This window comes from Crocodylus siamensis, chromosome 2, assembly GCF_052110815.1.
Source record: "Crocodylus siamensis isolate JL-2025a chromosome 2, ASM5211081v1, whole genome shotgun sequence".
Classification (NCBI taxonomy): Eukaryota; Metazoa; Chordata; order Crocodylia; family Crocodylidae; genus Crocodylus; species Crocodylus siamensis.
The window spans coordinates 111,453,653-111,465,338 of record NC_143396.1 but is presented as its reverse complement, the minus strand read 5'-3'; the positions used below and the strand labels follow the sequence as shown (position 1 = coordinate 111,465,338).

Genomic DNA, 11,686 nt, shown 5'->3' with positions numbered 1-11,686 from the left:
ACTAAGTCCTTTATATATACAGAATGTTAGATAAATATAATCAACCCTTCTGGAATTCTAAAATATGTAACATACCAAACAATTTAAAAAAATAAGCTGTGAATACAGGAAAAAAGAAATATATATCAGTTAACTGGATTGCCAAGCTGTCCACGCTATTCTGCTAGCTTTTTTACACAGAAGGTTTCACATATTGCTGTTTAAATGTATCTCAGTTTTTCTGAACTGTTAATTGTGAGTATCAGCTCTTACCCATTTTTCCAGATGCAGCTAGTTTGTAGTAACTATAAAACCCTTTGCCATGCAAGATTGACCATAGTTGGCAGATTCCATAGCTTTGCTGGAAATTGCTTGACCTAGCTGATGCCAATGAAATACTTTCTTGGCAATGACAGCTCTACAAAACTGCTGTGGTTTATATTGGGCATGGGAAATGATCCAATCATGACCATTTTATGACATAAATATAGCTGTCACAGGTAGAAAAACTTCCCTAGCTATGGCCTAAGTAGAGCTTGTTCATAGCTGAGTGAAAGGGGCATGTACTGTAAGTCTTACTAGTCTAATTATGAAGTAAAATATTAGTCTCCCATAATGGTTTATAAAATAGTTGTACCATATTCAGTTTGCAGCTGTTCCACCCATATTTGAACTCCAGCTCCTGAAATAAACATTTAGCTGAAGCCAGTTGATCTATGCCTTGGTTCTAAAGTTAAGATTTTTTTCCCATTGGTGACTGAATTGAATTTTGATTCTAAGTCAAAATCCGTTCCCACCGATACTGGTGTGAATCTGAAATAACTCCACATAAGACACTTAAGTCAATTTGCTTGTTTCACTCAAACCAAAGTTCCTCATTTTCAAAGTGCAGCTTGATGAGTCATGTGCACTTATCAATCTAGTTGTTATGAGGTTCTTGATCAGGAACTTTGAGTACCTTACTGTAAGTCCATTACCTTCCTAAGAACAGGGAAATCCACCAAATGGTGCTTTGTAGAACCATCCATTGCCTTTAAAAGTACATTTCATACTCTTAAGGTGAAAATATTGGGGTAGAAAGACCTGCTAAAATCTTTTAGTTCTTTCAACATATGCAGTATTAGTTTTAATTACAAGTTTGTCTGTCTGTGGTATAGGCAAATGCTTAGAGCCCTTGAAGCAATTTTCCTTAATAAAACCCAGAGAGCAGAGCGGTGGATCTTTTGAAGTTCCTTGTGAACATGTAATATTTAGCTTGAGAAGCAATAGTAAGGAAATGAGCATGATAAGGGCTCATTGAGTAACAGCCCTAAATTGATTATTTCCTTCCTTATGTAAACTTATCAGTCTGCCCTTTGGGCTCACTTCCGAATACCAGATCAGCATAAGAGCCTTATCACAAGGAAGTGGAATGCAAAAGCCCAGACAAATTTTTGATAAGGCACGTGCTATAGTTATAGTCCTTTTTTTCTTGCTAAATAATGAAGTTACACTAAAAATATAATTCCTCTTTCTTCTCTCTTTATGTATATTTAGCGATTCATGTAATTACACTCAGAGTAAATCCTGCGTATTTGGCCAGTTTGTTCTCAGAATACTTTTAAATAAAAGAGACTTCCAAATAGACCCTTTTTTTCTACGTTGGGTGCCTAATGTTGTTACGGTAGTTGTGAATAGTAGAGCCATTATGTGGGGCAATTGTGAGAGGGAACAGAGTAGGAAGGTAAAAACCCTTGTAAACAGGAAACACAGGCAGTCTGGTATTCACTCCATCTACTGTGGGGTTGGTTTCTGTAATCTCCACATGATGTCAGGAAGCAGACTGAATAAAGACCCACAGATCTGGAAAAAAAGGGAAAAAAGATAAGCAATCCTTCCACCCCAGCCCGAGAATCTAACTACAAGCCGCACACAAGTATCAACAAAGGCAGAAAAAAAGACTTAAAACATAGGGGACCCAGGGAGAATTGCTGTTTCATTATCTCCCCAGGCTACCATGGGAAGCAAAAACAGAAAAGAAAAGGACACTGAAGCTAACACAAACCCAAGCAACACCAGTTTGGTTTCCTAAAGGATCATACCCCATACAAAGACAACAAAGAAAAAGAAAATGTAGTAGGGAGATATCCTGGTAACACAGCAGGAGTGACCTAGCCTTCTCCAGAGATTGTCCCCATTGTAACATGATTTCCAGGACCCTTAGGAATGGTCATTTTGAGTAAATATATTCTGGAGGTTCTGTCAGTCTTCTAGTTTGGATAACAATGACAAGAAAAATAATTTAATAAACTGCTTTATATAATGGAGTTTGCAGCAGAGGACATTAAGCTTTCCAGAAGCCTCAGGCTGTTCAGATGAAACAGTTCAATATAATTATAGAACTGGATAAGCATTTAATGGCAGGCCACAATATGAGTTTTGAACAGACAAGATCTCATGCAAGCAACAGGAGGGTGAGTCAGCAAATGAACAAAGAGAGGCAAAAGAACTTATCAGCAAATAAGAGAACTTATCAGAGACAGGTTTGTTTTAGATCCAAGGAGTGTTCAAATTCCAAAAAGATTTTTAAATGATCCTGTCTTCACACTGGAGCCTGAACACAGTCCTCCAAGTCATATAAAGAAACAGCAGACGTTCCTGAGGAATAACTTTGAGGAAGAACCAACTATAGATGACAGACATTGGGAAGAAAAAACCCTGGGATGCCTTGAAACAAAACAATCCAAGAACATTAATAAACACAAAGTGATCCACAGAGGGCTCTGCTATCAGGGACTAAAGAAAAGAAACATGATAAAAGAATGAAAATGTCCCTTACAGGCAATTCACTCACAGCTTTCTACATGGCACATACAGGAAATTTCAATAAATAAGAAATTATGAAGCACTCTGCCTACCAAAACTTACACTAACCGTTCTCTTTTAAGGTGATAAAAACACAAGAGATTGTATGCCTTGGAGCTATAAGTGATGACTAAAAAGAAACACCATGGTTATCATAATATCCTTAAGAAAGCATGAAATAGAATTCAAAATAGACTCAAGTACACATGTAACTATGATTCCAGATATACTCTATAGAGGTATCTGTCTAAATCCAGAGCTGCTAGGCCTAGAGTGGTAGAAGCTCCCCAGGTTCACCTGGGGAACAGGTTCGATGCCCTGGCAGCTGTGATGGAGAACGAGAAATTGCCTCTGGCAGAGACGATGCCATTCCCCACATGACAAGGAATGGGCAGAGAGCAAACACCAGTAGGAAGAAATGCTGGGTCCTCGTCATCAGAGACTCCATCCTAGGAGGACTGGAAGGTCCCATCTGCCAGCCTGACCCCATGGCGCGAGAGGTCTGCTTCATGCCTGGGGCTCGGGTTAGGGACATCATGGAGAGGATCTCAACCTACTTCCAACCTGCAGACCAGTACCCCATGGTTGTCATCCATGTGGGAGCGAATGATGCAGCCAGGGGCAACCCTGACCGCATTATGAAGGAATTCGAGGCTCTGGGGGACAAGCTTAAGGAGACGGGGGCACAGGTGGTATTCTCCTCTCTTCTTCCAGTGAGTAGGTGGGGACGGCGACACGAGGCCTGCATTGGCAAGGTCAACTGGCACCTAGTTGGTGCTGCGAGGCAGGCCTTGGGTTCCTAAATAATAACCCATGCTTTTGAGCAGGGGACTTGCTGGGGTGGGATGGGCTTCACCTCTCTCCTAAAGGCAAGCGTGTCTTCTCTTCCAGGTTGGCTGATCTCATACAGCGAGCTGTAAACTAGCCTCGCTGGGGGAGGGGGCCACAGGAAGACAAGGAGACACCACCCGAGCAAGGTGACAAATGCAAGGAGTACCCAGGTAAGAAACAGGGGTCCAGACAGTCTCCCAAATCGGGGGGTGGCACACGCAGCTTAAATGACTATATACCAATGCTCATAGTATGGGGAACAAACAGGAGCAACTCACCCTCAGAATAGCCAGTTCAAACCCAGACATAATAGCGCTTACAGAAACGTGGTGGGATTCATCCCACAACTGGGCAGTTAGCATTAGGGGCTATAGGCTTTACAGGCAGGATAGAGAAGGAAGGAAAGGTGGGGAGTGTGGCGCTCTATGTCAAGGAGCAATACACATCCTCTGCCAGCAGAATGGGGTCAGAGGAGGGGCAAGCTGAAGTGCTCTGGGTCAAGATACAAGGGGGCTGTGGGGAGAGGGATTTAATGGTAGGGGTCTACTACAGAACCCCCAGCCAAGGGGAGGAGCTGGACCAGGAATTTTTGGGTCCAGGGACGTAGTTTTAAGGCAAGGGATGTAGTTGTCATGGATGATTTAAATTACCTGGACATCTGCTGGGAGGAACAGTCAACCAGGTTGGACCGTTCCAGGAGGTTCCTGGCCAAGATACAGAACCTCCACTTAATTCAGGAGGTGCACAGTCCCACCAGAGGAAATGCCCTGTTGGACCTGGTCCTGGCCACTGGCAATGACCTGGTAAGAGGCCTCCAGGTTCTTGACCATCTGGGTGATAGCAATCATCGGTTCCTGGAATTCACTATCCAGCTCAGGGTGTCAAGGGCCTGTAGCGAGTCAGTAGCCCTAGACTTCAAGAGGGCCAACTTCAACGAGTTGAGATTAGTGGGAGAGGCGCTGGGGTTCTTGAGAGCAGGGGAACTCAGTGCCCAAAATGAGGGTCGTTCCTTAAGGAGACGATACTCAGGGCCCAAGGGGTGACAATCCCAACAAAAAGCAAGGGGGGCAAGAGTGCCCGAAAGCCCCCCGGCTCACCAAGGGCATACGGGAATGCCTGATTGCCAAAAAGGTGGCGTACACCTGGTGGAAGGGGGGTGCTATCACCAAAGAGAAATATACCTCCTCTGCTCAGGCCTGTAGGGGGGCTGTCAGGAAAACTAAGGCGGACATAGAGCTAGGACTAGCATCCAAGAACAAAGATAACAAAAAGTCCTTTTTCAAATATATAGGGAGGATGAAGAAAGCGCTGGGAAACATGGGGCCCCTGCAAGATCCTCTGGGCAATCTGGTGGTTGCACCAGAGGAGAAAGCAGACTTCTTTAACCAATTCTTCACCTCCGTTTTCTTGGGCAGGGACCGGGACTTCTCCACTGTGATGCAAGACAGACTCGAGGAAAATGCCTCCAGACCTCAGGTTGGGGAGGACCGGGTTAGAGAGCTTCTGGAGGGGCTGGATGTGTTCAAATCAGTGGGTTCAGATGCTCTCCACCCCATGCAGTGAGCCAGCATGGCTTAGCGAGCCAGCAGAGGTTATTGCAGGGCCCTTGGCACTGCTTTACAAGTGCTTGTGGTGCTCAGGCCAGGTGCCAGATGATTGGAAGATAGTCAACATGGTCCCCATCTCTAAAAAAAGGAGGCAGGAGGACCCGGGCAACTATAGGCCCACCAGTCTTACCTCAATCCTAGGGAAACTCTTTGAGATCATCATGGAGCACATTTGCAATGGGCCGGCTTCAGGGATAATGCTCAAGGGCAACCAGCCCAGTTTCATTGGGGCAGGTCATGTCAGACCAACCTGATTGCCTTTTATGATCAGGTCACAAAAGCATTGGATGCAGATGTTGCCATGGATATAGTCTTTCTGGACTTCAGCAAGGCCTTTGACACCATCTCCTACCTCATCCTCATTAAAAAACTAGGCGACTGTGGAATTGATGCCTACACAGTCAGATGGATTGCAGATTGGTTCAAGGGTCATACTCAGAGGGTGGTGGTGGATGGGTCATATTCGACCTGGGGAGAAGTGGGCAGCAGAATCCCCCAGGGCTCGGTCTTTGGGCCCACACTGTTCAATTTCTTTATCAGCAATTTGGACAATGGGGTGAAAAGCAACCTGTTTAAATTCGCTGATGATACCAAAATTTGGGGTGAGGTGAGCACGCTAGTAGGGAGGGAAAGACTGCAGCAAGACCTGGATAGGTTACAGGGGTGGGCTAACAAAAACAGGATGCGCTTCAATACTGAAAAGTGCAGGGTGCTGCACTTGGGCAGTAGTAACCAGCAGCACACTTATAAGATGGGAAACTCCCTTCTTGAGAGCACGGAGGCAGAAAGGGATCTTGGAGTCATTATTGACTCCAAGATGAACATGGGCCGACAATGTGAGGTCACGGTTGGCAGGGCTAACCGCACCTTGTCGTGCATCCACAGGTGCATCTCAAGTAGGGCCAAGGGGGTGATCCTCCCCCTCTACACAACACTGGTCAGGCCACAGCTGGAATACTGTGTCCAGTTCTGTGCACCCCACTTCAGGAGGGATGTGGACAACATTGAGAGGGTCCAGAGGAGGGCCACTCACATGATCCGGGGACAACAAGGCAGACCCTACAATGAGAGACTGTGGGACCTGAACCTGTGCAGCCTTCACAAGCAAAGGCTGAGGGGGGACCTGGTGACCATCTATAAACTCAGTAGGGGGGACCAGAAGGGTTTGGGAGAGACCTTGTTTCCCCTAGCACCCCCTGGCATAACAAGGAATAAGGGTCATAAGTTGTTGGAGAGTAGGTTTAGATTAGACATCCGTAAGAACTACTTCACAGTTAGGGCAGCTAGGATCTGGAACCAACTTGCAAGGGAAGTAGTGCTGGCTCCTACCCTGGGGGTCTTTAAGAAGAGGCTTGATGTCTACCTGGCTGGAGTCATTTGAGCCCAGTTTTTCTCCTGCCCAGGCAGGTGGTCAGACTTGAAGATCTACAAGGTCCCTTCCAATCCTACTTCTATGATTCTGTGAAGGATGAAAGCATCAACTCTTCAACAGCCAGAAATAATACTTAAAGGCTCAGGGCAGTCTTTATTAAATATGAAAGAGATGATACTGGTCACACTAAAATTATAGAGAAGACTGTTCCCAAAGAGCTTGGTAAATGGAGTAGATGAGCATAACTTTCAGAATAGACACCCCAACCAAATGGTACACAGGAATGCTTGTCAACCCAAAAATACACAATAAGATTTTGGCTCTATATAGGCCTTACCAAATTTATTGAGAATGTCTGTAAAGAGCAAGATGCATATAGTCCATGAATTGAACATACCCTTAGACAACTTCATGACTTTGAAAGTCTCAAAACGGGCTGTCCATTCTTGATCAAGTAGCTATTCTACAGAATCTGTGTAACCATCATCATACCTTTTGGAAAGTTTTATTTCAGTTGACTACCTTTTAGCATACCATCAACTCCTGAACAACTTCAGAGAAAAATACCACAACTCTGAGAATTTCTGAAAAGAGTTCTCTGCCACATGGATGATGTCCCTTTTTATGGATCAACTCATCCCTAATATGACTAACTTTTTTATTTGCATTCTTAGGAAGACAGAAGAAAACAGGCCTAACACTTAAAAACTGTGAATCCTTAAATAACAGAAGTCAAGTTTCTAGGCCAGAATATTGATGGAACAAGGTTCAGACTAGACTTGTGCTATGTACAGACAGACATTCAGTTTCTCCAGTGGGAATCCCTGCTTTCTCGGAAGTGTAGAGAAATTCATAATTTTTCTCCCAGAATAAAAGTTGCCACTGTAGAGGAAAAAAATAACTGGGAAACAACACAAGTGAAGTGGCTCCTGGCAGATCAAATGTCTGTACAGGCAGCCCAAGAAAGAGAAAATGATTACTCAGACAAAGAATGTCAGAATACTAGGGCATTTTTACACATGCTCGTCAGAGTGGGAGGGTGGCACTTTAATTAGAGCAGCTCCAAGAGCCACTCTAATTAAAGCACCTGCAAAGTCTCGTGCATCAGCATCCTTGTGCTTCAAAACGGTGGTGGGGGTGATTTAACTAAAGCCCCCACCACCATTTTGAAGCAAGAATGCTGAAACACAATATGCGGAGGCTGGTTGGAGCATGCTAATTAGCATGCTCCAACAGACTTGATTAAGTTGGAGCAGCCTCTCCACAAATATACAGGCACTCCTACTGGAATAGATCAATTTGTGCACACACCTGGGAAAATGTCTACCCCACCTCACAGAAAAGTCAAAACTGGTAAAAGATCTCTTTCAGTCCACAAAGTTACCAGGGTTGGGAACACAGAAAAGCAGGAATTCAAAGAAATCAAGACCTGGGCACTCCTCCAGTTTGAGGTTTATATAAGTCAAACCCATCACACTTTCAGTTGATGCTTCATCCTAAGGGGTCAAGTAGTACTCCTTCAGGAATAGTCTCATTCATTACAAAATCTAGTAGCTTATGTTTTCTGAACACTCACCCAGATTGAGCAGTGCTACACAAATAAAAAACAAACCCGTAGCTGCTACATGGGCTGTGAGCATTTCAGAGCCTTTTTAGTAGGCATAAAATTTCACATGGAAACTGACCACAAACCACTACTTGCTATTCTAAGTTCAAAAAACCTTGATGAGTTACCACAGAGAATACAACACTTTTTAATGGAGCCCATGAGGTTTCAGTTCTTGATTTCTCATGTAGAAGGGAAGAGATTTACCACAGCTGACATGTTTTCCAGGGCTCTGAAAGCAGCAGGAGCTGATCATAGAAATTTTCATAGATGCAGTTCTTTCTTTCTTTACCTAAAAAAAATGCCTGAAAAGCAAGAAACAGATAAAATGTTGAGCCAAGTTAGTATTCACCACAAAGAAATCCAGATGAAGCATAGTCAGAAATGTCCATGAAATTTTACTGGGACATTTCTGAAGAGCTTACAATAAGCCAAGGTCTGTTGCTGAAGGAGTCCAAATTAGTTACCCCTTCATCAGTGCAACAAAAAATAAGTCTCCTGAATTTCTGAATGATTATGTGACATCTTGAGTATTCCAGGAAGTCATAAAATGTGTACCTGTGTTTAAAAAGAGAAAAAAATTCCCTGATAACATGGCTGAAGTTTAAAAACATCTTCCCCTTCCTTCACAGGAACTTAACTGTCTTCATGAACCACTGAAGCCTAGATTTATTCTTGGGGATTTTTTATGTTAATATTTTATTTCTGTTACCTGATGTACGTTAATTAAAAATTTAAGTAAAAGTTTTAGCACACTTCCTACTTCATAGATTTCATAGACATTAGGGCTGGAAGGGACCTCAGGAGATCATCGAGTCCAGCCCCCTGCCCAAAGGGCAGGAAGTCAGCTGGGGTCACAGGATCCCAGCAAGATAAGCATCCAGTTTGCTCTTGAAGGTGTTCAATGTAGGTGCTGGCAGCCTGTTCCAGACCTTGGGGGCTCAGACAGTAAAGAAATTCTTCCTTATATCCAGACTAAAATGGTCTTGTAGTAGTTTATGACCTTTCGACCTTGTCATCCCTTGGGGCGCTCTGGTGAACAAACATTCCCCTAGGTCCTGGTGGTCACCCCTGATAAACTTATAGGTGGCCATCAGATCACCCCTGAGCCTGTGCTTTTCCAGGCTAAAGAGCCCCATGGCTCTCAGCCTGTCATCGTAAGGTCTGTTTTCCTGACCTCTGATCATGCGCGTGGCTCTTCTCTGGACTCTCTCAAGCTTCTCCAAATCCTTTTTGAATTGTGGAGCCCAAAACTGGATGCAGTACTCCAGCTGTGACCTCACCAAGGCCGAGTACAAGGGGAGAACGACATCCCAGGATTTGCTTGAGAAGCATCTATGGATGCAAGCCAGCGTTTTGATCGCTTTACTAGCTGCAGCATCGCATTAGAGGCTCATGTTCATCTTGTGATCAATGATGACCCCAAGTCTCTTTCTTCCATAGTGCTAGCCAGTATAGCACTGCTGAGCCTATAAGGATGCTGCAGGTTTTTCCTCCCAAGGTGGAGAACCTTGCATTTTTCAGTGTTAAACACCATCAGGCTCTCGTCCACCCATTTACTGAGCCTGTCCAGGTCAGCCTGGATCCTTGTCTTCTGGTGTGGATGCTTTACCCCAAAGTTTGGTGTCATTGGCAAACTTGGCCAGTCTGCTTTTGACTCCAATGTCCACATCATTAATGAAGATGTTGAACAACATGGGTCCAAGGACAGAGCCTTCAGAAAGTGAATGTGAATGTTTAGCAACCCTATACAGGGTAGTGACTACAGGTCACATAGTAAAGAAGTAATGGCCAGGTCTAGATCAGCCTAGTAGGTACCTGTGCTTCAGAGCTGCAAAACCGAGGAGAGTGATACAAATTGACAGTGTTTCTCATAGGCAGTACCTATGGCTGCCTATACACATGCTCATTGGCATTCTAATTAGACCACATCAGAACAGATGAAATTCATTGTTTCTTTGTGGTGAACCATGTCTACTCCATGTTCTAATTAAAACACATGTGTTAAGCCCCTGTGTGCTTAAAAAAAGCCATGGGACACTTTAACTAAACCTCATCAAATGAGGTTTAGATAAAGCATCCCACGGCCATGTTTAAATGTGCTGGGGCTTAAGACACATGACATTGGAGATTTTTAATTACAGCAGCTGTCTGGGAACCACTCTAATTAAAACACCCTTCCCCCAGCTCTGAGCACATGTATAGGCAGCCATAGGTAGTGAGCAGGCAGGCATCTATGGCTAGTCAGTTGAAAGCACATGGGACAAGAATGCCGCTGAATTACCATACCTCTCCAGACCTTTGGTGCCTGATTCAGGACTGATTATGTTCCTTCATCAACTCAAGGTCCTGAGCCCCAGAAGGATAAGCACCTAACTAGGCAATATCTGTGTTCACTTCCTCTATAATAGCCTAGCGGTTAGAGAATTTGTCCAGAAGGTGGTTCTAGGTCAAATATACATATCCTACTGCCTTGAAAAATGTCCTAACCACCAGGCAATGCAATGGCCTCTCCCTCTAGTCTGTTGAAAAATGCAAGAGACATAAGAGGAAAAAAGGAAAGCATGCAAAAGGGAACCTCATATCACAGTGATGAGAACTCACCACTAGGAGGAGGAAACATGGGTTCCAGTCTCTACTAAACAGGACTGTTTCCATTTTTAAGCAATTGTCATCTAATGTTAAATGCAGAAAGTATCCTTGGAACAAGAACTAAAACGGTCTTGCCTTCATCCCATGCATTATTCCATGGGTCTTTGTACTTTCCACAGCAGTAATCTCAACGGGACTCTGAGGTGCCTTGGGATCTTTTCAGGGTTGACACAGGGCACCATGCAATGGTGTGCAAACATGATTCACAAGGTAAACCCAGAGATTTCAAATAGGTATTTACAGTGTTAAAAACATTCTGACCTGTTGTAGTCTTTTGGAATTCTTTGAAATTGAAGAATTCTTCTATTATTTTTCCATAGTCAAAAAAACAACTAATAATTAAAAGCTGGCACTTTTCATGGGTTGCTTTGAGTCTAACAAGGAATGCCCTGAGTCTGAAAAGGTTGTGAGCCACTGTTCTCCAAGTCAGATTTCCAATTCTATATTTATGCAACTAAATATCTGCTTTAAATATATACCTACATTTAGGCACCTAGTATTAGTCCCATGAGTTTGAGAATAAGATTAAAAAATAATAATGCTTATTGAATTAATTATAGATCACTTTTGTTCAAAAATCCCAAAAGCATTTTACAAACTTTGCATTAACTAATTCATGTTCACAGCACCCCTGTAATGGAGACAGAGAATAAGTTAAAAAATAATACAGTTCAAAGCTCCTCAGGCCCAACTTTGTGCATCTTATGACCATTTCCTCTGAATTCCTTAAGATTTTACCTCTAAAAATCTTCAGTGGGCACATCTACATAAGATATTTTACTGTGCAGTAGACTA

The 11,686-nt window shown here is 43.5% G+C and overlaps 1 long non-coding RNA gene across 1 annotated transcript; it reads right to left on the bottom strand.

The window, feature by feature from the left end:
* Positions 1-729: 729 nt before the first annotated feature.
* On the bottom strand, positions 730-8,744 carry LOC149870630 (uncharacterized). Its single transcript, XR_016440478.1, has 2 exons — positions 8,447-8,744; positions 730-1,821 (listed from the first exon to the last, which is right to left on the bottom strand). It is a non-coding gene; the product is annotated as an uncharacterized LOC149870630 (long non-coding RNA).
* Positions 8,745-11,686: the final 2,942 nt, after the last annotated feature.